Genomic DNA, 25,986 nt, shown 5'->3' on the forward strand with positions numbered 1-25,986 from the left:
TAGTTCAAGTATAGAATGCCATAACCTATTCTCCAAAATGCACAAGGCTTTCACAGCCGAAGGATACGCTATTGTTCATCCCCAGCTCCCTGATACTAACTTATTACTGTTCACTAAGATCCACTTAGTTCTTAGTTCGTCTTAATGCAGCTATCAAGTGACCAGCTTCCCAAAGTGTTAGGCGTAGTTGTAGGAGAGTAGGGTCTGCTATCCTATGGTCACCCCAATTTTTGCTTTTTGCTTCACTGGTTTTCGACTTACTGAGGCTGTGGGCCTGCTAATCAGACCTCCAGCCTGCTGTTCTCTCTCTAAATTTATGATACATGTGCTATAGGTACATATCACAATTGGAAATGGACTCCTTGTCAGCCCCTGTACCATGCACTATAGGTGCTCAGGGCATAGGTGCCACCAAGGCCTACCAGGGGCTGAAGCATAGCTTTTGCCACCCCTGGCTGGTTCTTAAATTGACACAACTGGCTGATCACTCAGCTGGGGCAAGTGGGTGTAATCACCCCTTGCTTAGATATAGTATACCTATATCTAAACCTATATCTGGACACATATAAACCTGTGAGTCACTCCTATGGAAGGCCTTACCAATCCTGGAGGCAGAGTGCGTGGTTTAATGTGAGATGGAGCTCTGGCATGAGCTGAGCCTGTCTGCAGCTGTCGGGAACAACTCCCTAAGCTGATCCGGGATAATGCCATACCATATACTATTAAGTGCCTTATAATCCTCGCGGTTATATAGCAACTTTGGTTTGGCTTTATCAAAACATGTCGTGTAAGGTGTCATACAAATTGGAATACTACCCCCTCGCCAGTTCAGGCGACGGGGGTAGCATTCCACCCTTCTAGAGGGAGAAGACATGTTACTTTACTGAAACGCGGTTGATTTTAAAAGAGCCTCAAATCCACAAAATGGATGCCTCTGCCACAGACACGGGTCTGGCCTCCTGCTGCTGACCGAAACTCGGCAGATGGTGGCCTGGACAAAGGGTTTCCTGTCGCAGGGCGGTGTTACACCACCCCAGACAGGAGATAGTGGATTGTAGCAGGGAGGTTTCAAAGAAACCAGACACTGCCTGGGGAGCACAAGGCTGCCCCTTGCATAATCCGGCCAAACCGGTTCTGGGGCACACCAGCCCCAGTCCCAGCGCAGCCTGGATCAAAGGAAAGGGGTGTATCCACCCCCTTCCTGGGTCCCACCCATATGAGGGGATCTAGTAGGTAATCTAGCCCACCACATTCGAATAAGAGTGGGAGCAGTGCCAATGCAACTCAGATTATCCTGAATAAACATAAGAAACGAAACTCTGGACCCTTCGACATCCTACTCAACGTGGAAGACTGAAGAATCTCCCTTGTGGTCAAGGAGTGACCACCCTGTGCAAACAGGTACCATCCAGCACCTCGACCCTTGCTTTGTTGCAGTTCCTGCCGGAACTCGAGCGACAGAGATCGACGAGATCAAGCTTGCCTGCCTTCCTCCAGCCCGATCCACAGTCCCTGCAGAGCTGAGACCCGTGGAGGCGACCGGAAGCGTGGGGCACGCCATCTTGAAAAGGCCACGAGACGCTGACCGTGCAGCCCACGAGTGACCCTCGAAGCTGTACACCGGGGTTTGAGAAGCCCCAACCCTGAGCTACAATTGCACCAAAGCTCCCCCCTCCACACTCGACGAGTGCTGCGTGGGGCCCTTCTGCTTGTGTTGGCTCTACGCGTTGGCCGGTCACTTGCCGGCTGGCTTGTGGCCCCTGTGCCGACGAAAACCTTAAACCGACCTGCTTTTCTGGTTGCTCCAGATTTGCACCAGCTCCTGTGAAAAGGAGCCCCCGCTCTGACCCTCCTGGTCCGAGTGTGAAGCAATCACCCAGTTCCGCGTGGATTGCTTTTGCCAAGTGCTGTTTGCTCCAATCTTGAAGCCGACGGCGCTGACGGCGAGAGCCTGCGTGGGACAGATCGTGACCTGCTCCTGGACGTCGCAGATGCCCCAGAGCCCACGTGACAGCGGAGAGAAGCTCCTCGACAACCATCTGATTGCGCCCGACATTGCCTGGTTCCGTCCTGGTTCCACCCTGGTCACTGCTGAGTGACCCAGACTCTGTCCCCTCTGCTTTCAGATTCTTCTCGACTTCGATCCACCCTTGGATCACACTGGACACTTCTGCTTCCCATCGCCTGCAGCATCTTCAGCTCCAAGCACCAAGAGCCTGCGTGTCAAAACCCAACGCCACTTCGACCCTATGCACCCGCTTCCTGTGGGAGAGGTAACATTGCAACGCCGGTGTCCCTACACTGGTACACCCCTCTAGGGTCTGTGTCTTAAGTTTTGTTCCTCTAGGTTCAGCAGAAGTATCTTTAAACTCTCTTTGTGTAACTTTTACGCACCATTGACATTGCATTGGTGCAAGCCGCACTTTACGTGCTGCACCCGAATCCCGCGGGCTTTTCCCGACTTCAGCATTGCTAGTCCAGACTGCTCCCAGCGATTCCCTAGGCCCTAGGCCTAACCACTGTTCGCTTGGTATCTCTTATACCACTTTTTTAATATATGGTTTGAGTGGCCACCCGCCCTCATCCATAACTGTGCAACTTTGTATGTTATACTGTGCTTTTGATTTAACGCTTGTGCCCCTTTGCCGCTTAACACGACCTCTTAAGTTAAGCCTTTAAGGCTGCTTAGTCCATGCTACCCCATGGATAGCTTGTCTAATAAGGTTGACTTACAACCGGACACCATAAGGGATTGTTTGGACTGATACAAGGTGGTTCCAGAATTGGAAACACCACATATCAGGCCAACTTCTCACATTGGTGCGCAGCGGTGCGGATTTGAGCTTGCTGTTGTTTTACCATTACAATCTTTTATCAAATTGAAAGATCACATCAAGTACCTTAGGTACATATAAATCAAAAGCTTAGCATATTAAGTTCTACTGAACTTAGTAGTTGTAGATTAAAGGGATTAGCGCACCCTGACTACAACTCACTAGCAAGGTACAGTAGGAAAACACTTAGTGTAGGTAAGTGCACCACTTACACCTCACTAGCAGTCATGTCTGACGTAGGAGGAGCTTCAGGCTCTGCCCCTGTGATAGTTGACCCCATCAAGGCAACTTCCAGATATGACAACCTTAGCCACAAAGACTTGGGTGCCTTGTACACAGCAAGAGGGCTAAAGAAGGGCAGAGGCCCTACCATTCCTTCCCTGATAGCCATCCTGGAAAAGGATGACATAGATAAGGTCAGTCAGGCTCCCTTAGAGACAGGAGAGGGAGTGAACTCCCCTGAGAATGAGATCCCCCTAGAAGAAGAAGAAGAGGAGGAGGAAGAGGAGGAAGAAGGCTCAGAGATAGAGGAGCCTGAGAATCAGGATCAGAGGGTGACCCAGGAACAGGTTGACAGTCTTAACCAGGCCAACTTGGACCTACATGGGAGTGGAGAAGGCCAGCACCTCCCCAGATCCCATAACTTAATTCTCCCAGGCAACAGAAGGAGGAGTTCTTCATCAGGAGACTCTCATGTTTCTAGTGTCTCAAGAGAATCTCAAAGGGGAATGACTTCCCCCCAGAGGAAAGAGCATAGGGCCAGGATGAGGGCTGTCCAACTCCAGATAGAGAGGGAAGAGATAGCCTTGGCTCAAGCTAAACTTGCTTTAGCAAGAGAAAGAAAGTTGTGTGGCTTAGATGCCACTGGTGGCAGCAAAATTCCTAAAGAGAAAGACAGGGCCTATGATAATAGAAACCTGACAAAAATTGTGCCCCCCTACAAGGAAGGGGATGACATCCACAAATGGATGACTGCTCTTGAGAGAGCCTGCATGGTACAGCAGGTTCCTCAGCATCAGTGGGCTGCAATTTTATGGTACTCCTTGTCTGAGAAAGGGAGGGATAGGCTCCTCACGGTTAGACCTGAGGATGCCAAAAACTACTCTGTCCTGAAGAGTGCTCTTATTGAAGGGTTTGGCCTAACCACTGAGCAATACAGGTTGTTGTTCAGAGACACCCAAAAAGCACAGACTCAGGACTGGACTGATTTTGTTGATTGTGCCACTAAGGCTCTGGAGGGTTGGCTGCAGGGAAGTAAAGTCTCAGACTATACAGGATTGTACAATCTTATGATGAGAGAACAGATCCTTAATAACTGTCAGAACCAGCTGTTGCATCAATACCTTATTGACTCTGATCTGACCTCTCCCCAAGAATTGGGAAAGAAGGCGGACAAATGGGTCAGAACAAGGATTAAGCAGAAACTCCAGAACCATGGTGACATGAAGAAAACAGACCAGAAGGGTGGGAATCAGAAAGATAAAGAAAAGGACCAGAAGTCTTCAGGCCACCAAACTAGTAATAAGGAGGGTGGTTCCCAAAATGACAAAAAGAAAAAGAAGAATGATGGCCCAAAGAAACCTTGGTGTAATACCTGCAAATCAGTTTCACACTGGGGTAGTGAATGCACTAAGAAAAATTCAGTTCCTACCACTGCAGCTCCTAAAGCATCTGCACCCCCTGGTACAGTCAGCAGTGGTAGTACACAACCTAAGGGGTTAGTAGGGTTAACCTTGGGTACTGAGGTGGAATCTGGCCTAGTCAGAATCCCCACACAGGCAGTTCTCCTATATGATGTGGACTTATCTTTGACCACTAGAGTGAGCCCCAGTAACCTGGGCAAATATAGGCAGACTCCCTTAATCAATGAGAAACTGGCTCAGGCCTACAGGGACACTTGTGCCAGTGTCACTATGGTGACACCTGACTTTGTGGACCCTGGTCAGATTGTACTAGGGGAAAGTTACCTAGTGACCAATGCAAGCAACTCCGCTACTTCACATAGTGTGGCTGTTGTGAACTTCTCCTGGGGAGGGGTAAATGGCCTAAAGAAAGTTGTTGTGAGTGCAGACCTCCCAGAAGACTGTCTGTTAGGCAATGATCTTGAAAGCTCAGTTTGGTCAGAAGTGGAGTACAGGACTCATGCAGAAATGCTAGAGATTTCAGCTCATGTCCTTGCAGTGACAAGGTCTCAGGCTAAGAAGTGCCTTCCTGAACCAGTGGTGGATCTTGAAACATTAGACCAACCACAACCCAAGAAGGAGCAAGAGGGTTAAGGCTGTGCCTTCCCACTTGCCCCAGGTTGAGGATCAGGCTTCACAGGAAACTGATTCTGCAGTCCAAGAGGAGACTGTCTCTGAGGAGCTTGAACCTGATCAGGTTGAGTTTCTGGGGACAGGGGGACCCTCAAGGGCAGACCTGGGGCAGGCCCAATTAGATTGCCCTTCACTTGAACCCCTCAGACAGCAAGCTTCTGCTGAGGCTGCAGGGAATGCTCAAGGTGCCCATAAAGTTTATTGGGATGATGGACTCCTTTACGCAGAGGCTAGAGACCCCAAGCCTGGTGCCACCAGGAGGTTGGTTATACCTTTGAAGTTTAGGGGTTTCCTTCTCACCTTGGCCCATGATATTCCCCTTGCAGGACACTTAGGCCAGAACAAGACTTGGGACAGGCTTCTTCCTCACTTTCACTGGCCTCACATGTCAGAAAATGTCAAGGAGTTTTGTCGCTCCTGTGTCACTTGCCAAGCCAGTGATAAGTCAGGTGGCACAACAAAGCCCCCTGATACCCCTACCTGTGGTGGGGGTACCCTTTGAAAGAGTTGGCATAGATATTGTGGGTCCCATGGATCCTCAAACAGCATCTGGGCACAGATTTATACTGGTGGTAGTGGATCATGCCACCAGGTACCCAGAGGCAATTCCCCTGAGGACCACCACAGCACCTGTGGTGGCAAAAGCCCTCATTGCAGTTTTCTCAAGAGTGGGCTTTCCAAAGGAGGTTATTTCAGACAGAGGTACCAACTTCATGTCTGGATACTTAAAAGCAGTGTGGAAGGAGTGTGGAGTAAACTACAAGTTTACCACACCCTATCATCCTCAGTGCAATGGGCTTGTGGAGAGATTCAACAAGACCCTCAAGGGAATGATAAAAGGACTACCAGAGAAGCTTAGGCGGAAATGGGACACCCTTTTACCCTGCTTGCTCTTTGCTAACAGAGAGGTCCACAGAAGGGGGTTGGCTACAGCCCTTTTGAACGTTTGTTTGGCCACCCTGTGAGGGTCCACTGTGTTTGGTGAAGGAAGGATGGGAGTTACCTCTCAAAAAGCCTAAGCTAGATGTTGTGGACTATGTACTTGCTCTCCGCTCCAGGATGGCTGAATACATGGAGAGAGCGTCCAAACACCTGGAGGCCAGCCAAGAACTACAGAAAGCTTGGCATGACCAAAAGGCTGTTCTGGTTGAGTACCAGCCAGGGCAGAAGGTGTGGGTGTTGGACCCAGTGGGCCCAGCAGCACTCAAGGACAAATGGACTGGACCCTACCCTAATATTGAGAAAAAGAGAGAAGTCACCTATGTGGTTGACTTTGGAACCCCTAGGAGCCCCCACAAGGTGCTCCATGTAAATCGTTTGAAAGCATTTGTTGACAGGGAGGACATGAGTCTCCTCATGGCCACAGATGGGGATCAGGAGGAAGAGAGTGACCCTCTCCCAGACCTGCTTTCCCAGAACCCTGATGATGGTTCAGTTGATGGAGTAACCTTGGCAGGCAGCCTCACTGAGCAGCAACAGGTGGACTGCAGACAGGTGTTGCAGGCCACAGGAATATGTTTTCACTCACACCCAGTCAAACTAACTGGTGCACCCATGAGGTGGACACTGGTGACAGTCTGCCTGTGAAGAATAAGATTTACAGGCAACCTGACCATGTCTGGGATTGTATAAAGGCTGAGGTGCAAAAGATGTTGGAGCTTGGAGTGATTGAGCCTTCAGAGAGCCCATGGGCTAGCCCAGTGGCCCTTGTGCCAAAACCTCATACCAAAGATGGAAAGAGAGAGATGAGGTTTTGTGTGGACTACAGAGGTCTCAATGCTGTCACTAGGACAGATGCACATCCCATTCCAAGAGCAGATGAGCTCATTGATAAATTGGCTTCTGCCAAGTTTCCGAGCACATTTGATTTGACAGCTGACTACTGGCAGATCAGACTAGCTGAAGAGTCAAAAGCCAAAACAGCATTCTCTACCCCTAGTAGACATTATCAGTTTGTGGTAATGCCCTTTGGTTTGAAGAATGCACCTGCCACCTTCCAAAGGTTGGTGAATCAAGTCCTTGCTGGGTTGGATGACCTTTGCACAGCATATCTAGATGATATTGCTGTCTTTAGCTCCACCTGGGAGGATCACCTGATCCACCTGAAGAAGGTTCTGGAGGCCCTGCAAAAGGCAGGCCTGACTATCAAGGCTACCAAATGCCAGATAGGGCAGAGCAAGGTTGTGTGGGCCACCTAGTAGGTGGGGGTCAGGTTCAACCATTGGAAAGCAAGATCCAGACCATACAGGACTGGGCTCCTCCAACTACCCAGACACAAGTCAGAGCCTTCTTGGACCTCACTGGGTATTACAGAAAATTTGTAAAGAACTATGGGTCCATTGTGACACCATTGAATGACTTGACATCCAAGAAGATGCCCAAAAAGGTTCAGTGGACAGTTAGCTGTCAAAAGGCATTTGATTACCTGAAGAAGGCCATGTGCTCTGCACCTATCCTGAAGAGTCCTGACTACTCCAAACAGTTCATTGTACAGACAGATGCTTCTGAGTTGGGGGTGGGAGCAGTGCTCTCACAACTTAATCAAGATGGTCAAGACCAGCCCATTGCTTTTATTAGCAGAAGGCTGACCCCCAGGGAGAAACGTTGGTCAGCTATTGAGAGGGAGGCCTTTGATGTGGTTTGGGCCCTGAAGAAGTTGAGGCCATACTTGTTTGGTACTCACTTCCTAATTCAGACAGACCATAAGCCCCTCATGTGGCTAAATCAGATGAAGGGTGAAAATCCCAAACTGCTCAGGTGGTTTTTTCCCTACAGGGGATGGACTTTACAGTGGAGCACCGCCCAGGGACTCACCATGGAAATGCAGATGGTCTCTCCAGGTACTTCCACTTAGAACATGAAGACTTATCTGGTCAAGGTTAGGTTTAATGTTCCTGCGTTTGGGGGGGGTGGTTGTGTAGGAGAGTATGGTCTGCTATCCTATGGTCACCCCAATTTTTGCTTTTTGCTTCACTGGTTTTCGACTTACTGAGGCTGTGGGCCTGCTAATCAGACCCCCAGCCTGCTGTTCTCTCTCTAAATTTATGATACATGTGCTATAGGTACATACCACAATTGGAAATGGACTCCTTGTCAGCCCCTGTACCATGCACTATAGGTGCTCAGGGCATAGGTGCCACCAAGGCCTACCAGGGGCTGAAGCATAGCTTTTGCCACCCCTGGCTGGTTCTTAAATTGACACAACTGGCTGATCACTCAGCTGGGGCAAGTGGGTGTAATCACCCCTTATAATCCTTGCGGTTATATAGCAACTTTGGTTTGGCTTTATCAAAACATGTCGTGTAAGGTGTCATACGAATTGGAATACTACCCCCTCGCCAGTTCTGGCGACGGGGGTAGCATTCCACCCTTCTAGAGGGAGAAGACATGTTACTTTACTGAAACGCGGTTGATTTTAAAAGAGCCTCAAATCCACAAAATGGATGCCTCTGCCACAGACACGGGTCTGGCCTCCTGCTGCTGACCGAAACTCGGCAGATGGTGGCCTGGACAAAGGGTTTCCTGTCGCAGGGCGGTGTTACACCACCCCAGACAGGAGATCGTGGATTGTAGCAGGGAGGTTTCAAAGAAACCAGACACTGCCTGGGGAGCACAAGGCTGCCACTTGCATAATCCGGCCAAACCGGTTCTGGGGCACACCAGCCCCAGTCCCCGTGCGGCCTGGATCAAAGGAAAGGGGTGTATCCACCCCCTTCCTGTGTCCCACCCATAGGAGGGGACCTAGCAGGTAATCCAGCCCACCAGATTCGAATAAGAGTGGGAGCAGTGCCAATGCAACTCAGATTATCCTGAAGAAACATAAGAAACTAAACTCTGGACCCTTCGACATCCTACTCAACGTAGAAGACTGAAGAATCTCCCTTGTGGTCAAGGAGTGACCACCCTGTGCAAACAGGTACCATCCAGCACCTCGACCCTTGCTTTGTTGCAGTTCCTGCCGGAACTCGAGCGACAGAGATCGACGAGATCAAGCTGGCCTGCCTTCCTCCAGCCCGATCCACAGTCCCTGCAGAGCTGAGACCCGTGGAGGCGACCGGAAGCGTGGGGCACGCCATCTTGAAAAGGCCACGAGACGCTGACCGTGCAGCCCACGAGTGACCCTCAAAGCTGTACACCGGGGTTTGAGAAGCCCCAACCCTGAGCTACACTTGCACCAAAGCTCCCCCCTCCACACTCGACGAGTGCTGCTGCTTGTGTTGGCTCGACGCGTTGGCCCTGTCACTTGCCAGCTGGCTTGTGGCCCCTGTGCCGACGAAAACCTTAAACCGGCCTGCTTTTCTGGTTGCTCCAGATTTGCACCAGCTCCTGTGAAAAGGAGCCCCCGCTCTGACCCTCCTGGTCCGAGTGAGAAGCAATCACCCAGTTCCGCGTGGATTGCTTTTGCCAAGTGCTGTTTGCTCCAATCTTGAAGCCGACGGCGCTGACGGTGAGAGCCTGCGTGGGACAGATCGTGACCTGCTCCTGGATGTCGCAGATGCCCCAGAGCCCACGTGACAGCAGAGAGAAGCTCCTCGACAACCATCTGATTGCGCCCGACATTGCCTGGTTCCACCCTGGTCACTGCTGAGTGACCCAGACTCTGAGTGCAGCCCACGAGTGACCCTCAAAGCTGTACACCGGGGTTTGAGAAGCCCCAACCCTGAGCTACACTTGCACCAAAGCTCCCCCCTCCACACTCGACGAGTGCTGCTGCTTGTGTTGGCTCGACGCGTTGGCCCTGTCACTTGCCAGCTGGCTTGTGGCCCCTGTGCCGACGAAAACCTTAAACCGGCCTGCTTTTCTGGTTGCCCAAGATTTGCACCAGCTCCTGTGAAAAGGAGCCCCCGCTCTGACCCTCCTGGTCCGAGTGAGAAGCAATCACCCAGTTCCGCGTGGATTGCTTTTGCCAAGTGCTGTTTGCTCCAATCTTGAAGCCGACGGCGCTGACGGTGAGAGCCTGCGTGGGACAGATCGTGACCTGCTCCTGGATGTCGCAGATGCCCCAGAGCCCACGTGACAGCGGAGAGAAGCTCCTCGACAACCATCTGATTGCGCCCGACATTGCCTGGTTCCACCCTGGTCACTGCTGAGTGACCCAGACTCTGTCCCCTCTGCTTTCAGATTCTTCTCGACTTCGATCCAACCTTGGATCACACCGGACACTTCTGCTTCCCATCGCCTGCAGCATCTTCAGCTCCAAGCACCAAGAGCCTGCGTGTCAAAACCCGACGCCACTTCGACCCTATGCACCCGCTTCCTGTGGGTGAGGTAACATTGCAACGCCGGTGTTCCTACACTGGTACACCCCTCTAGGGTCTGTGTCTTAAGTTTTGTTCCTCTAGGTTCAGCGGAAGTATCTTTAAACTCTCTTAGTGTAACTTTTACGCACCATTGACATTGCATTGGTGCAAGCCGCACTTTACGTGCTGCACCCGAATCCCGCGGGCTTTTCCCGACTTCAGCATTGCTAGTCCAGACTGCTCCCAGCGATTCCCTAGGCCCTAGGCCTAACCACTGTTCGATTGGTATCTCTTATACCACTTTGGTTTGAGTGGCCACCCGCCCTCATCCATAACTGTGCAACTTTGTATGTTATACTGTGCTTTTGATTTAACGCTTGTGCCCCTTTGCTCATAAAGAGTACTGGGGATTAATTTAGAAATAAACACATATATTTTTATAATATATACTTGTGTGGTGTCCTTTCATTTGATATTACAGGATTGTATGTGGTAAAACAGCTCGCTTAACACGACCTCTTCAGTTAAGCCTTTAAGGCTGCTTAGTCCATGCTACCCCTAGGATAGCTTGTCTAATAAGGTTGACTTACAACCAGACACCATAAGGGATTGTTTGGACTGATACAAGGTGGTTCCAGAATTGGAAACAGCACATATCAGGCCAACTTCTCACAGTAGTTAACTGTTCTCTATGCCCGGTTCAACTGCAATTTTTATCCCCACCAGTGTAGAACGTTATAGGTACACCGCATACATTACCACCGAGTGTTTCAGCACATCCATTCTCTACCAAAAATAGGTGGTCTAGCCGCATGCTGTCTGATCAGTTCTTTTGTGACCCGATGTAGGCCATGTAGCGCAGCCGCCCAACAGGAATCTCAGGCAACGACTCCTATGCGGGCACAGGTCCAGGTACTTAAGAAACAGCATGGTTGTTCCGCTGCCTTCGACCAGCACCACAATGAGCCAACAGGCCATATTAATATTGATCTAGGGATAAGCACCCTTTCGGTCTTGGCTTATTCCGAATCTTGGTTCTGTTCATCCCGTTTCTGCTCTTTACGCTTATTTGCGATTTTTTTAATGAAGTCTTGGGCTGCCTTTGGTGTTTGGAGAATTGTAGAGCGACCTTCCCATGTTACCTTCAGTAGAGCTGGGTAGATCATAGCATACTCTATACCGAAGTCACGTAACTTCTTTTTTGCCGGGTTGAAGTCCTTTCTTGCGAGTTGTACTTGCATCGTAAAGTCCAGGTAAAATGCCAGGGTGTTACCCTGATAGGTTACGTGCTGTTTTTCCCAGGCCATCTGTAATACTGCATCCCGATCCCTGTAATTAAGGATACGGGCAACAATGAGCCTTGAAGGTGCGCCTGGTGGTGGCCGTGGGGCCGAAGATCTATCTGCACACTCCACTATAAGGACTGTCGAGAAATTTTCTGCACCAAACACTGAACAAAGCATATCTTCCACACATGTCGTCCTGTGTTAGTGGACTCTGGAATTTCCGCAATTCTTATGTTATTGTGAAGAGATCTCGCCTCTAAATCTTCCGCTTTATTTTTTATAACCTCCAACAGTTTCTCCTTGCTTGTGCATTTACTGGTCGTGGCATACGCTTCATCCTCCACTGCAGTAATACGATTCTCGGACTCATCCAGACATGTTGTCGACCCGCTGAGTGATAGTATCCTGTTTCCCGTTTATGTCTTGCAGACTTTGTATTGCCTGAAGAACACTTTCCATTACGCTTTCCTGTTGCAGTCTCAGTTTCAAGTTCGGTGTCGGAGTGTGCAGTCGCGCACTTTGTTTGCCGCTTTGTTTCAAATGGCAGCTTGGATTGTTGTCTGTCTAGTTTACCCATGATTTTGCTAGCCGACACTTCAGGGTATGATGAGGGCCGTCTCAGATCACCACAGATGAATGTTAGCACTGTATGTCTTCACCATCTCTCAGGGTGCTGCACCCCTGAACCTTGTTTTTGTCAACCTTCAGATAGCACAGACTCCACAACTCAGCGCATAATCTATTGGTAGCGGGAGTAGTATAAGTATGCAGAGTCGGTTTTTCTTCTAAACCAACCTATAGTATCTCGTTATAGGTTTCCCCAGGCATCAATCTTTTTTCACATATAGCAGTTTCCAGCAGCTCTATCAAATTTTCAGTAACAGGCCACAAGTCGTGTATCCATCAAGTAGTATCATTAGCAGTGTCATCCGTGCATGGGACGTAGATTCTGCACATCTGGAACTACATAGCACTGTTCGCCATCATGCGCCCCATGACAGCACCAAATCGCTTTCTTCCCAGATCTGCATGCATTGTGACCCCAAATCACAGTGTGGCACCGTTGGTATAAAGCCTGCAGCAGATCTGTAACACTTGCTAGCAAATGCACCACAAGACCAGCACATCACCGCAAGTCACACATCTCTAGCCGTGGGGCAGTCTGATTAATAGGGCAGAAACGCTCAACATCCGCAGCTGAATCTGTCATTAAATCACTGGTGAAGAGCACTTTTGCGCTCCGAGCGGTACATAAATTGATAGCCTCCCCTCTTGGGGCAGGAAAGTCAGCAAACATTCCCGTCCCTGTCGCCTCGCACAACCGCTCCCTGCTCCGTATTCGCTCATATTCTGCCATAGCTCAGGGCGCCGCCATTTTGCTTGCATCCACCCTCGCCACACCGCCAGTCCATGCTCATAGTTATGCCGCTTCCACCTTGCTCCGCAATATTTTCCTCCTGCGCAATTTGGGGGCCAAAAAGTCTGACGCACACGTTATCAAACTGCTGTTAGTGTTGGAGCCGCACGACAGCCTTTATCACCCAATGTTCGGTCTCGTCTCAGGGCGCCCCCATTTTGCGTGGTTCAGTCTCCGCCTCACCATCAGCCCCCATTTACGATTTTACAGCTTCCAATCTTCTCCACGGGTCTCTCGTCCTGCGCAAGTTAGCGACCATCCATTCCGATGTTCATTACTGCCATTGTCGATCAGTTTTGAATCCGCAGGTCTGATTTTACTGACGATGATTGTGCCTGACTGGCAGAGCCGTCTCATAAGGCAGCCATTCCGCAGTGCGTCTTACTGTGCTCAGATCTCTGAACACTGCCGGTACAAGCGTTCCCACTGCCTAAATGCTCTTGACTTTGCAAGGAGGTCACCAAACGTAACGTGACGTCGCAGCCTGCTGTTTCATTGGAGGTCACCAAACGTAACGTGACGTCGCAGCCTGCTGTTTCATTGGACGGAACGGTACGCTGGTAATGCGTGCAGTATTGGCACGACTTGAGCAGAAAGGTAGGTAGTTTGCGTGTCTGCACAGTATGCTCTACACTTGCCAAATAACTATGGTGCATTACATTCACGAAAACCAACCAGCTGCAGTTTAACACTTCCATGTCAGAGGAGATTTCCACAACCATTTCAACACATGTAGGTCCCAATATTATTCTATTTTAAAGTACCACACAATGGGTAGGAATAAAAGGCAGCTAAACTCAAGTTACAGCCTTAGCCACTGCCGTTGTTTATTTTGTATCACTTTGTAGAGGTTAGGTGGCACAAAATTGTTCACTGGATAATCTGTAAATGTAAATGTAAATGTATAGGCATTTATATAGCGCACTACTTACCCGTAGGGTCCCAAGGCGCTTCGACCGCTGCGAAACCCTTCCTGGCTTCCCTGAGAGATGGTCCCTTAATGGGTATCTCCAGGGTGAGACCAGGCATCCCCGGCGGTCTGGTGGGGCCGTTAGTGAAGATGAGGCAAGCTAATGCCCAGAGTTGCCGAGTGTGATCGCTGATCAGAGTGGGCACCGAGGCGAGAGAATTATCGAGTCCGCTGACCCTGGTCCAGAAACCTGCCGCGCCGGGAATCGAACCCTGGTCCCGGGCCGTCCTCTGCTCTCGGGTCTGCCGCCTCTAACCAGTGAGCCACACTACTACTCTGTTCTCTGTTGCAGAGGAGCACACCATTCGTGGGAGAGTTGTTACACAGAGCAACTCAAATCCAACCCAGGTACACAATGGCTGGTTATCAGCAGGGAGGGGCTACAGAATAATGACACCACACAGTCTACAGGTATGGCACCCCTGAAGGCTGAGCATTCTCCACTTATAGACGTACTTAATCACGCAGGCAAGTTTAGGCTTGGATGGCTCTATTGCAGTACACCATACTATGTTGAATTAAAGGCAACAGACACACACATTTTTCACACGTTTAATTTGTATTTACTAAAGGAAAGATAAACAGGGTTCTTTCCTTTAACAATAGTTTTAACGTCGCATTTCTATTCTGTCCATTGAAATGCAGGTGGAACCACCCAAGTCTACTCACTGGGGGTGATCCTGGAAGTGTCCAACCAGAAGCCACTCACAGACCCCTCACCCGCCAGGTAATGTAGGGTCTTCCGCTTCCCACAGACGTCAGAGGCTAAAGCTTTTTGTCCTGCCCATGTCTTGAGTCTGCTAACTCCACCCCTGGGGAAAACACTGAATCAACTATACTCATATTGATTCCTTAGCCTGATTAAGCTATTAATGAATACCAGGAACTTTTCCTACAGTTGTTCATCATTGAAATACCAGTCCACCACGCGCAACCTCAACCAAGCAGGACAAACTGATATTTGACCTAATGAGCATGCAGGTACTACAGTACTGACCACTGTGTACTGGTATGCCGTTAAATATGCTGGCACTAAAACAACCTAACACACTAGGTTATGAGGGAGGAGCTAAAACAAATGCTGGGTCATGGTGGTGCCAAGTCTGGTGTGGAGAGCAGGTAGAAGGCGCAAGAGCTCCTGACCTTTTATACTAATCTGCTACCTGGATCTGGCTCAGCTCTGGTGCCATATATCCCGGGCGCCACCTTTTAGCAGGAAGTGACCCTTCGGCAGGGGCAGCTGACCCATGAAAATTACTAATCTGATATCTACAATCTGTGAAACTGTTAGCTACTAGTTAAGAGCAGGTATTGGTGTATTTACAGCAATTGTGAACGCGTCATAGGTATAGGTCTCACCTTTGGGACCTTATAAGTATTTAATTATGCTGCACAATATCCTTGGTGCAACATCAACTGTTGCATAGCTAAACACTTATAAGGTCCCAAAGGTGAGACCTATTGGCTATGCCAATGCTTGTTAATTTAGGAAGGTGAGAAAGATGAGTTGGAATTATTTTTACAATCTTTATACAACAATCCCAAGAGACTGTAATTTGCATATGAAGTAAGCAACAAGACAAACTATCTGAATATTCGAGTGTACATAGAAAATGAGATGATTTGCACACAATTGCATCGGAAACCAACTAGTTGCAATAGCATCCTGTTTTCAAATAGTGCACATCCATAGGCACTGAAATGGAGTGTGCCCTATAGAGGATTTTGAAGAACTGAAAGAAACTGTTCTGAGCCAGATCCAGGGGCAGGAGATGTTCCTCAGGTTTAAAAGACGAGGATACCCAACCTCAGCATTGGAAGATGCATTGAAGAGAAAAAGGGAATGAAACAGAGAGGATACAAAGGAAAGAATAACAAGATACATTATGGATTTTAACCTCTCAGACAGAGAAATCAAAATGGTGTTGAGGAGCAACTGGAGCAGTATCAAAAAAGGATGAAGACTTAAAAGAATGGGTTCCAGACTATCCAAACATCACTTACAGAAAAACATCTTTACTGGGTGATATTCGGATTGAGTAATCTACTGGCCTGTGATGCTGATACAGGCAATTGACTAACAAATTCAGGCTTTTTAAAATGTAAAAGCCTGCCAACATGCCCAAAACTGAACAACTTTTAAATCTTTTGATGGCACAATCAGGAATATTAAAGAACGAGTACTCAGTGAAACATATGTGATGGAATGGAAGGTGTGGCAAAAAGTATGTTGGAAGCAGTGTGAACAAACTCAAACTCTGCAAACTTCAACATTTCAGAGCAATCTCCTATAGAGATTATACTCATGTGATGGCTAAGCATATCTGGGAGGAACACAATGGTGATAAAAGCGGATTATGCTACTATGGAATCTAGCACATCCGGGCTAAACCAAGAGGTGAAGATCGTGAATCAGCATTGAGAAGGTCTGAGTCAAAATAGATCATCACCAATGGGCAGAAATACTATGGGGCCTAAATACAGATGCTGAACTATATGTACATTTGTGAATAACTTTTTTCCCTATTTTAGCTGATGAGACTTCCTAACTAGGCTTTCTGCCTCTTCAAAATGAAAAGCTACCTCCCTGTTATCCACATCTTTTCAGAGGAATTTTGGATGTCAGTTATTTGTTTCCATAGGAGTATATGAATATTCAGCTTATTGTATTGCATTTTGGAGTTTCTATGATATTGATTTATATATATGAGGAAAGCATGACTTAGGACTTAATCAGAATTGTGTCTCCAGGTTACAATCATTTTTACTCTTGCCACATGTCACTTCCATGATACTCGTAGATGAAAGGAAGAAATAGCACTTTATTGCACAACACTCTAAAGATCTGTATGTCAGAAAGCATCATGAACTTTAGGTATAATATGTTAAGGTAGAAAATAACTCTGCCTTAACTTAAGAAGGGATGGAACTCTTCGGATCTCTTTTCTTTATGACCAAAGGTATTCATAGGGGAAATGCATCTATAAATCTGATAGTATCCAGAGTTTGAGACAGAGTAGGTCATAAAGTATTTTAACTACCTAGGACGTGCCTACATTAACCATCAACTTGTTGTTCATCCACCAACCCGCTGAACACCTGCGCTCATCTTCACTCGCCCACTCACATAACTTCTGCATCCATCGTAATGGTGGCCGCTCCTTCTCTTACATTGCTGCCTAGAGCTGGAATGACCTTCCCCTCCTACTCTTTACAGCCTCCTCACTGGCAGACTTCAGAAAGAGTCTCAAGACCTGGATCTTCGACGTAGACGCAGCACCCAGATAGCACTATGGGTGCGCTTTACAAATGCTGTTTTTTTGAGATATATATATATATATTTTGTAATATATACACAATGTTACTTACCTAGTAATCTTCTGTTCTTCTGCTCTAGAGCTGTAGATTCACATGCTTTGCATATTCCTGCCATCTAGAGTTCGGTCCAAATGTTTGCAAGTTGTTGTTCTTCGAAGAAGTCTTTCCAGTCACGAGGTAGGTGACTCCTCCTTTCGGTGATAGTGCGCATGGGCATCGACTCCATTGTTAGATTGTTTTCCCGCAGAGGGTGAGAATGGAGTTAATAAGAGTAGAATAGAGATGTCCATGTGTATACATATAAAGTAAGAGAGAACCGCAACAGGTATAGGTACCTGGGGAGGCGGGTGGGCGCATGTGAATCTACAGCTCTACATGCCAACAGATGCTTACTGGGTAAGTAACATTATACGTTCGAGGCATGTGAGCTGTAGATCACATGCTTTGCATAGACTATACAATAATATTCTCCCAAAGCGGTGGCTACCCTGCAGCTGTTGCAGTTGTTAAAAATAGTGTTCTAAGTACTGCCTGGCCTACATTAGCTTGTTGTCTTGCGAACACATCTACACAAAAGTGTTTGGTGAATGTGTGTGCTGAAGACCATGTTGCAGACTTACAAATGTCAACTATGGGATTGTTTCCTAAGAAAGCCATAGTAGCCCCTATTTTGCAAGTGGAATGCGCTCTCAGGGGTATTGTTAAAGTTCTTTTTGCATTTACATAACAAGTTTGAATACATTTAACAATCCACCTGGCAATACCGGATTTGGAAATAGGATTGCCCTTGTGAGGTGGAGCAAAAGCAATTGTTTAGTCTTACAGAATGACTGTCTTCTTTCTATATAGTATAAGAGGGCTCTTCTGACATCTAAAGTGTGTAGAGCTTGTTCTGCTACTGAATCTGGTTGAGGAAAGAACACCAGTAACTCAAACGATTGATTGATGTGAAAGGCAGAAACTACTTTAGGTAGAAATTTAGGGTAGATACGAAGAGCCACTTTGTCTTTGTGAAGCTGGAAACAAAGTTCTTTGTGGTTAGTGTCTGTAGCTCACACACTCTCCTCAGCGAAGTCATTGCAATGAGGTAGGATAATGTTACTTACCCAGTAAGCATCTGTTCTTGGCATGTAGAGCTGTAGTTTCACATGCTTTGCATACTCCTGCCATCTAGTGTTGGGTCTCGATGTTTGCAAGTTGTTTTTCATTGAAGAAATCTTTCCAGTCACGAGGTAGGTGACTTTTCCTTTCGTTGATAGTGTGCATGGCCATCGACTCCATTGTTAAATTTCCCCGCAGAGGGTGAGAATGGAGTTAGTAAGTAAAGAATAGAAATGTCCATGCATATGTATATAGAGTAAGAGAGAACTGCAACAGGTATAGGTACCCAGGGAGGTAGGTGGGCGCATGTGAATCTACAGCTCTACTTGCCAAGAATAGATTCTTACTGGTTAAGTAACATTATCTGTTCGAGGCATGTGGGCTGTAGAGCACATGCTTTGCATAGACTATACAGCAGTATCCTCCCAAAGCAGTGGCTAAATTAAAGCTGTCACAGTTGTCAGAAAGAGTGTTCTAAGTACTGCCTGGCCCACATTAGCTTGTTGTCTAGCTAACACATCTACACAAAAGTGCTTGGTGAATGTGTGTGGTTTAGACCATGTTGCTGCCTTAAAAATGTCAACTATGGGGATGTTTCGTATGAAAGCCATAGTTGCCCCTATTTTGCAAGTGGAATGCGCTCTAGAAGGTATTGTTAAAGTTCTCTTTGCTTTTGCATAACATGTTTGAATGCATTTAACAATCCATCTGGCAATACATGACATGGATATAGGATTGCCATGTGAGGTGGGGCAAAAGCAAGAAAAATTTGTTTAGTTTTACTAAATGACTTTGTTCTTTCTATGTAACATAAAAGGGCTTGTGGCAACCTTCATAATGGCTAAACCTATAAATTTACAAATTAAATCAAAAGTAAAAAAGGACTAACCGACACAAATTAAAAGACCACTGTAAACTCCTGCAAGGTGGCAGCCATCTTGTAACGGCGCCCAACATAGAGGCAGCCATCCTGTAACAGCTCGCTACTATTAAACTATGCCCCCCAGCACAAGGAATACCACATAATAGCAGCCATCTTGTAACTGCCCCAACCTATCATTTATTTACGGTTCTAACACAGGACATATGTTTCAACATGATGTCAACACCAGGTCACGTCCATGCGATACCTCTGTACTTGACCTAGCTAATCTGACCGCGCATAAAGTGGGGTGCACCCTCTAGTCATACCCTCAGGGAGGATCACTCTGTTGGATCTAACAGCTACACAAATAACTATCCGGTCAACCTCTCCAAAAATGCAACTAAAACTCTGAAACAGACTCCTCAAAGCCAATCCAGAAACCCTTATCTCTGACCCCTACCTCTGCCCAAAAAAAGTTACCATTACGAGCGACCTGATCTTCTACACTAAAAGAAGAGCACAGTGGAGATCTACGTTCCACTCCCTACTCAGAATCACTTCAACTAAAAAAATTCCCTCACAGTCTACAACTTTCAGTCACAAAGCCTCCTATGTTTCGAGCAAATGACACTATATCCATCTACAACAATGGGAATATACTCATTCAGGCCACCGATCACAGCCTGGACATCTTTGATGACAGGTTTGCACTCTTTAAAAGATGTCTGGTCTCTAGCGACTCCCCTACTCAATCCAGGTACAAACCTTCCCTTACCCCATCTCAGGAGGTCCCTGATCCCTCTTTAACGGACCACAGCCTGAAGACTGCCTCACCTACCCTGATCAACACACACTGGACCATAGCTCCTCCAACCCCAGGCTCCCCTAACTCACCCACCGTGCCACGACCTGACCAGACTTTGGCCAATAATCACGGTGCATTTGTGATCCCCTGCTCTGACCAACTCGTCAACACATCCTGGACAGCGGACTTGCCCACTTTCCAAAAGGAACTAATTCGGCCTTCCTTCCCCTAACCTCCCTTACATCGCCCACTCGCCTCACGCGCCAGTACTTAGGAGAGGGAACTCTACATTTGTGGACTTTCCCCACTCCTCCCGTTCACCTGTCCTGAACTCCCCTACGCACTCGACATTGACCAACCCTCCTACTCCCCTCTACGTGACCCATAATACACACTCTGATCCTGCTTCTAAGCTCAAGAAAATAAATCATGAACTCATAACTCTCAAAACTGTCATCCTTAAACTCATTAAGGCCACTGAAGAGCTAGCCCTTGATCTCTCTCCCAACATGTCCACACTTGAGATCCCCCATCTCTCTTCCACCATGACAACACATGAGATCCCACATATGATCCTCCCAAAACCCACTGCCCGAAATTAGAATACCACTCCCTACTATAACACCCCGTCTAGACCAGCCAGATCCTTAAATCCATATTCAGAACCTGATATTCTCTCCCTCCTCCTGGAGTACTCCTCTCCATACTCAGAACGTGATATTATCTCCCTCCTCCTTGAGTACTCCTCTCCTCCTTTGGACATCTCAGTCCCTGCTATATGCTCTTAGACAGCCCCACTAATTGCAACTTACTCGACACTCCCTAATCATGGTATTGCGGAACCCATCCAAACCATCACACCCAAACCCCACAGAGCGCCCAGACTCCTCGCCAATTCCATAAACATCAATAACCTCTTGCAGATCCCCACTACACAACCCGCTCCCACAGATAACCTGCACAAATCACCCCTCAAAAGCATGCTACTTAACTGCAGATCAGCGGTGAAACATGCCAGAGACCTTGCTGATCTCATCCTTGCCCAAGATCTGGACCTCCTTATCCTCACAGAAACCTGGCTCAATGACTCCTCTGGCCCTATCCTTGACCTATTAGTCCCTCCTAGTCACAACATTTTCAGACTCGACCGAGTTAAGAAATTGGGAGGTGGCATAGCCTGTCTCTTCCACAACTCTCTCACAGCAAAACAGTCCCCTTCAGCTAATCTCTCCTCCTGTGAATACCTATGCATAGATATCACTAGCACACACAGACCCTTATGCAGCCTTCACATCTTCTACCACCTCCCAGGTGATAACCTCCATCTAATCGAACAAGTTATGGAAAGCATATCCCCCAACCTGGGCTGACACTCCCCCCAGATTCCTTGGGGACTTTAATCTCCACTGGAATGACCTGCACGATCAGGAGGTTACAACCTCCAAAAACGTCCTAACTCTGACCTAATTCTGTGACAGCCTCACACATAACCCAGGCTCAACACTGGGTTTCATCATCTCCAACCCCAACTCCATTCATCTCAAACCCATTCTCCTCTGTGACTGGTCTGTCCATCATTTTATCAATGTCCTGATACTTGAAAGTTGGAACCACAAAACTGCTCAACCACTTAAACTAAAACACTGGAAAAGAACGCTCCATAACACAAGAGTTGATGAGCTCATAGAGCGATGCAATCTTTCCCTTCCGCCACCGTCTAACATGATTGACTTTCACGACCTCAACGACCACTATAACAACACCATGCTCTCTGCCTTGAATGATACGGCCCCCCCTTCAATTTAAAAGAATTCCCATAAAAGACTACAAACCGTGGTTTAACAGACTAAATGGAGACAGGCGCAGTCTTAGACTAGCTGAACGGAAGTGGAGATCCACTCCCTCCACGGATCTTCTAAAAACCCTAAGATTCCAAAGAAGTAGTGTCACGGGGATCCTGGCTGTCCGGAACAGGAGCGGGCGAGGACTTTAACAGCTGTTCCTTTCCGCCCCGCGAACAGGATGCCTACTGCCCCTTTAACACCGCCTGGGCCTTCCCGGAGGAGGAAACCTCGCCCATGACGTCACCGCCGCTTAACCAATCCGGATCGGAGGAGGCGTACAAACTTCACCAGCAGGAAGAAGGCGGCGCGAAAGCCGGAGGAGGACCGGGAACAGAGGCGCCGGAGCAGAGCCGCATTCCTGACAGCGAGCCCAGGAAGAAGGAGCACGTAGAAGACGGTCAGCCCAGCGAAGTCAACAAGCCTGGAGGCCACCGACAACACAAGCCGCCCCGCCGCACTTCAGGAGAAGTGTGGCTAAACAAGGTACGGGACCAATTCCGTACACTTGCATTCTCACAGGGTGGGACGGGGTGGGTGAGGGTGGTCACGGGACGGGTTGTGTGTGGCGGTTTTTCGTTTCTTCAAGTTCCCGAAGCACGCGTCTATCGCCTCACCATCCCGCTACCTGATTCTGTTGTACCAAAACGCCGGTGACGGTCCCTGGTGATCCCCTCACTCTCCTCCCTCCTCCTTCACATTTGGATTCCAGAAACATAGCAGTAATCCTGGGGTTTGGTTCTTCTCTTTTCGTTCTCGGTGGAGAGTTCCCCAGATGTCCCGACGAGAGCGCCTGAAGTCAGCAAAGGCCAGGAAGGACAACTGCCTACGCCACCCTCCATCTTTTCTTTGTCTTATCGTTTGGTTGACACTGGCCAATCACCCAGAAGAAGGGTGTTAAGACATTTTGGTTATAGTTATAAAAGAAATAAAGAAGCATCTATGAAGAACCTTTAGTGGTCCAGCGCTTGTTTCCTCCTAAACCCCTTCTAGTGCATTGGTCACAAGTAGATACAACAAACTCTTTAGAACGGTGAAAGCCAACTTCTTCAAATACCAACTTGACAAAGCCAAAAATCGCCCGAAACGACCTTGTGAGCCCATTAAATCACAATCCAACAACACCTTTACCCAATCTCAGCACCCCGCTCCCCCGCAAACAAACTGCGATGAATTCTTCCTCGAAAAGACAAATAAAATAAAATCAGATCTAAGGTCTGCTGCACTCACTCTCCCGCCCTCTCCTGACTCCTCTGTCTCCTGCCCCCTGCCCTCGCCTCAGGGTCTCTTCCTCAAAAACAATGCTTTCTGGAGTCAATTCACTCCCCTCAATGACATTACCATCCTCAATATTCTCTCTATCCTTAAACCCTCTAATCACTTTAATGACCCCCCTTCCCCCAACTTCTGTAAAGAAATAATAGCACCACTCTGGTCCAAGATCATCAACGCCTCACTTTTCCAAGGTGAGATCCCGGACTGCCTGAAGGCGGGCCTAGTGCTCCCTATTCTCAAAAAACCCTCGGCTGACCCCGTTGACCTGATTAACTACCGCCCAATCACAAACATACCCACCCTGGCAAAACTTCTGGAGAAATGTATTCATGAACAACTACGTAAACGCATTGAGCAATTCCAGCTTCTCAACCTATTCCAATCGGGCTTCCGCATTGGCCACAGCTCAGAAACGACCATCACTCACATTGTGGACGGCGCTCTCACTTTGCTTGACCAAAACGAAGCCAGCCTTTTGATTCTGCTCATCCTCTCATCGGCATTTGACACTGTCAAACATGACAATCTACTCTTCCTCTCAGAACGCAGGATGGGGCTCTCAGGCACGGTCGTTAAATGGTTTCCCTCTTTCTTCAACAACAGAACACAAAGAGTCAAATCCAACCAGTCTCTCTCCAACCCGTGTCCCTGCATACTTGGTGTTCCCCAAGGATCCTCACTCTTCAATCTTTTCCCCGAACCACCGACTGTAATTCTTAAAGCCTCCAACATCCAATATCACATGTATGCGCACAACACCCAAGTCTACATGAAAATCTCCTCCCCCGAAGACATCAATTCTCTCAACGGAACCCTTCTCAAAACCCTCAACTGGCTAACCTCCAACCATCTCACATTAAGCGTCCTCAAGACGGAATTCCTCCTCATTGCACCCGCTAGGCAAACCCCCACTGTGGTGAAATTACTCTGTAACCTCACTGCCCTCAACTGCACAACTCACATTGTTGATTCCACTAAATCCCTTTTGTATGTTGTCCTACTGTTTCCATGATTTCTCTCCCCTAGCTGTTTCCCTTTGTCTACCTATACCGTATGTAAAGCGCTCTGATACCCACCTGGGTCATGTTCGCGCTACACACAACTTTAAAAATAAATTAATAAATTGTTAGTAAGCTCCAGTCAATAACCAGAACGGATAATTCCGAGCACCCATTTGTCTGTAGTTATTGATTGTCAGATGGGTAGGAATTGTGAAAGACGCCCAACAGATGTTAAATGATTGGGGGGGGGGTGTAGGTAAGTCACTGCTTGGTACTGGAGGGAGAGATGCGTGTGTTGGAACCTCTGCTTTTGCCAATGTTGCCTCTGTAGCCCCCTCTGAAGAAAACCTTGGAAGCAGAGGGCTGAGTGTTGCCCTTGTACGGTGTAGAGGCAGTGTCTGAGGAGGTATTCCTGTACCCCCACGATAGAAGGAGCGTCGAAAGGAACAGCGGTCAGAAGGGGACTGTAGGGCTCCCATAGATTTTGCCACATCTGTGTCCTTTTCCATCTTTTCTAAGGACGTGTCTGCAACAGGACCAAAGAGGTGTTGTTTGTCAAACGGCGTGTTAAGAACAGACGCTTGAACTTCTGGTTTAAAGCCAGAAATTCTTAACCATGCATGCCTTCTTAGTAGAACGCTAGTGTTGACGGTTCTAGCCGCAGTGTCAGCTCCACCTAATGGAATTGTTAGAGATGAGCTTTCCCTCTTGCACTAGGTGCTTGGACTTTGGACTTGTGCTCATCAGGCAGGAATTAGAGCAATTGCTCCTTTTCGTCCCAATGCGCCCTATTGTACCAGGCTAAAAGGGCTTGGGTGTTAGAAATGTGCAAGAAAATTGCAGCTTGGGAGGCTACTCTTTTCCCAGAGGCATCTATCAACTTAGACTCTTTGTCCGGAGGTGGAGCATCTACTGGCGTTTGAGAATTGGCCCGTTTATGGGCATTAGAAACTACGAATCTAAGGGTAACTGGTCCTTGATGTAAATTGGTTCTGATGGTGCAGATTTATACTTTTTGTCTATCCTAGGGGTAAGAATAAGTGCCCGCACAGGATCCTTAAATATGTTATCCACTTGTCCTAGCATACCTTTGAGCATGGGGAGTGTCTGAGTGGATCTTCAAGAACTGCTAAGTGTTTCAAAAAGGAAATCCTCCTCTAGAGATTCTTTGTGTAATTGAACCCTGTGATAATCAGCAGCTCTGCTTAATAGTTCTATATAGCCTACGTTGTCATCTGGTGGAGAAGGTTTAGTAGAGTAAAGATCATTGTACCCATCCCCATCCCAGTCATACTGATCATCAGGTGTGTATGGTGTGGTGAATTTGAAGGGGTAATTAACAAGTGTTGTGTTTCTGGGGAAGGAGGTGATGGAGGAGGAGAAGGGTTAGTACCCACGTGTTTCTTCTTTAAAGGAATGTGATAGGCTTCCTTTGAGTCAGATCTTCATTTGAGTGGCAATTTGTTCGCAATATGTCCAGTTTTTTGGATTGGGGCTCCTTCGATGGTATTGGAGCATCTTTATGTTTCAGCGCCAAAGTTTTTGGTGCTGGTGTCTTGGGGCCGAGGATTTCGGATCCGAAGGCTATTTCGGCCCTGAAGGAGGCAGGCCCGAGACAGGTTTTGGCTTCGACCCCGAAGGTTTCGGCTCGGTGCCTGAGTGTGGATGACTCGACCCTGAGCCAGAAGGCTTTGACGTATGTTTTGGAGCCGAGCCTG

At 47.9% G+C, this 25,986-nt stretch overlaps 1 protein-coding gene across 2 annotated transcripts in view; it reads right to left on the reverse strand.

Moving 5' to 3' along the window:
- MAP3K3 (mitogen-activated protein kinase kinase kinase 3) overlaps positions 1-25,986 on the reverse strand; it is a 1,347,292-nt gene that overhangs the window by 686,126 nt on the left and 635,180 nt on the right. The window lies entirely within an intron of this gene.

This window comes from Lissotriton vulgaris, chromosome 5, assembly GCF_964263255.1.
Source record: "Lissotriton vulgaris chromosome 5, aLisVul1.2, whole genome shotgun sequence".
Classification (NCBI taxonomy): domain Eukaryota; kingdom Metazoa; phylum Chordata; class Amphibia; order Caudata; family Salamandridae; genus Lissotriton; species Lissotriton vulgaris.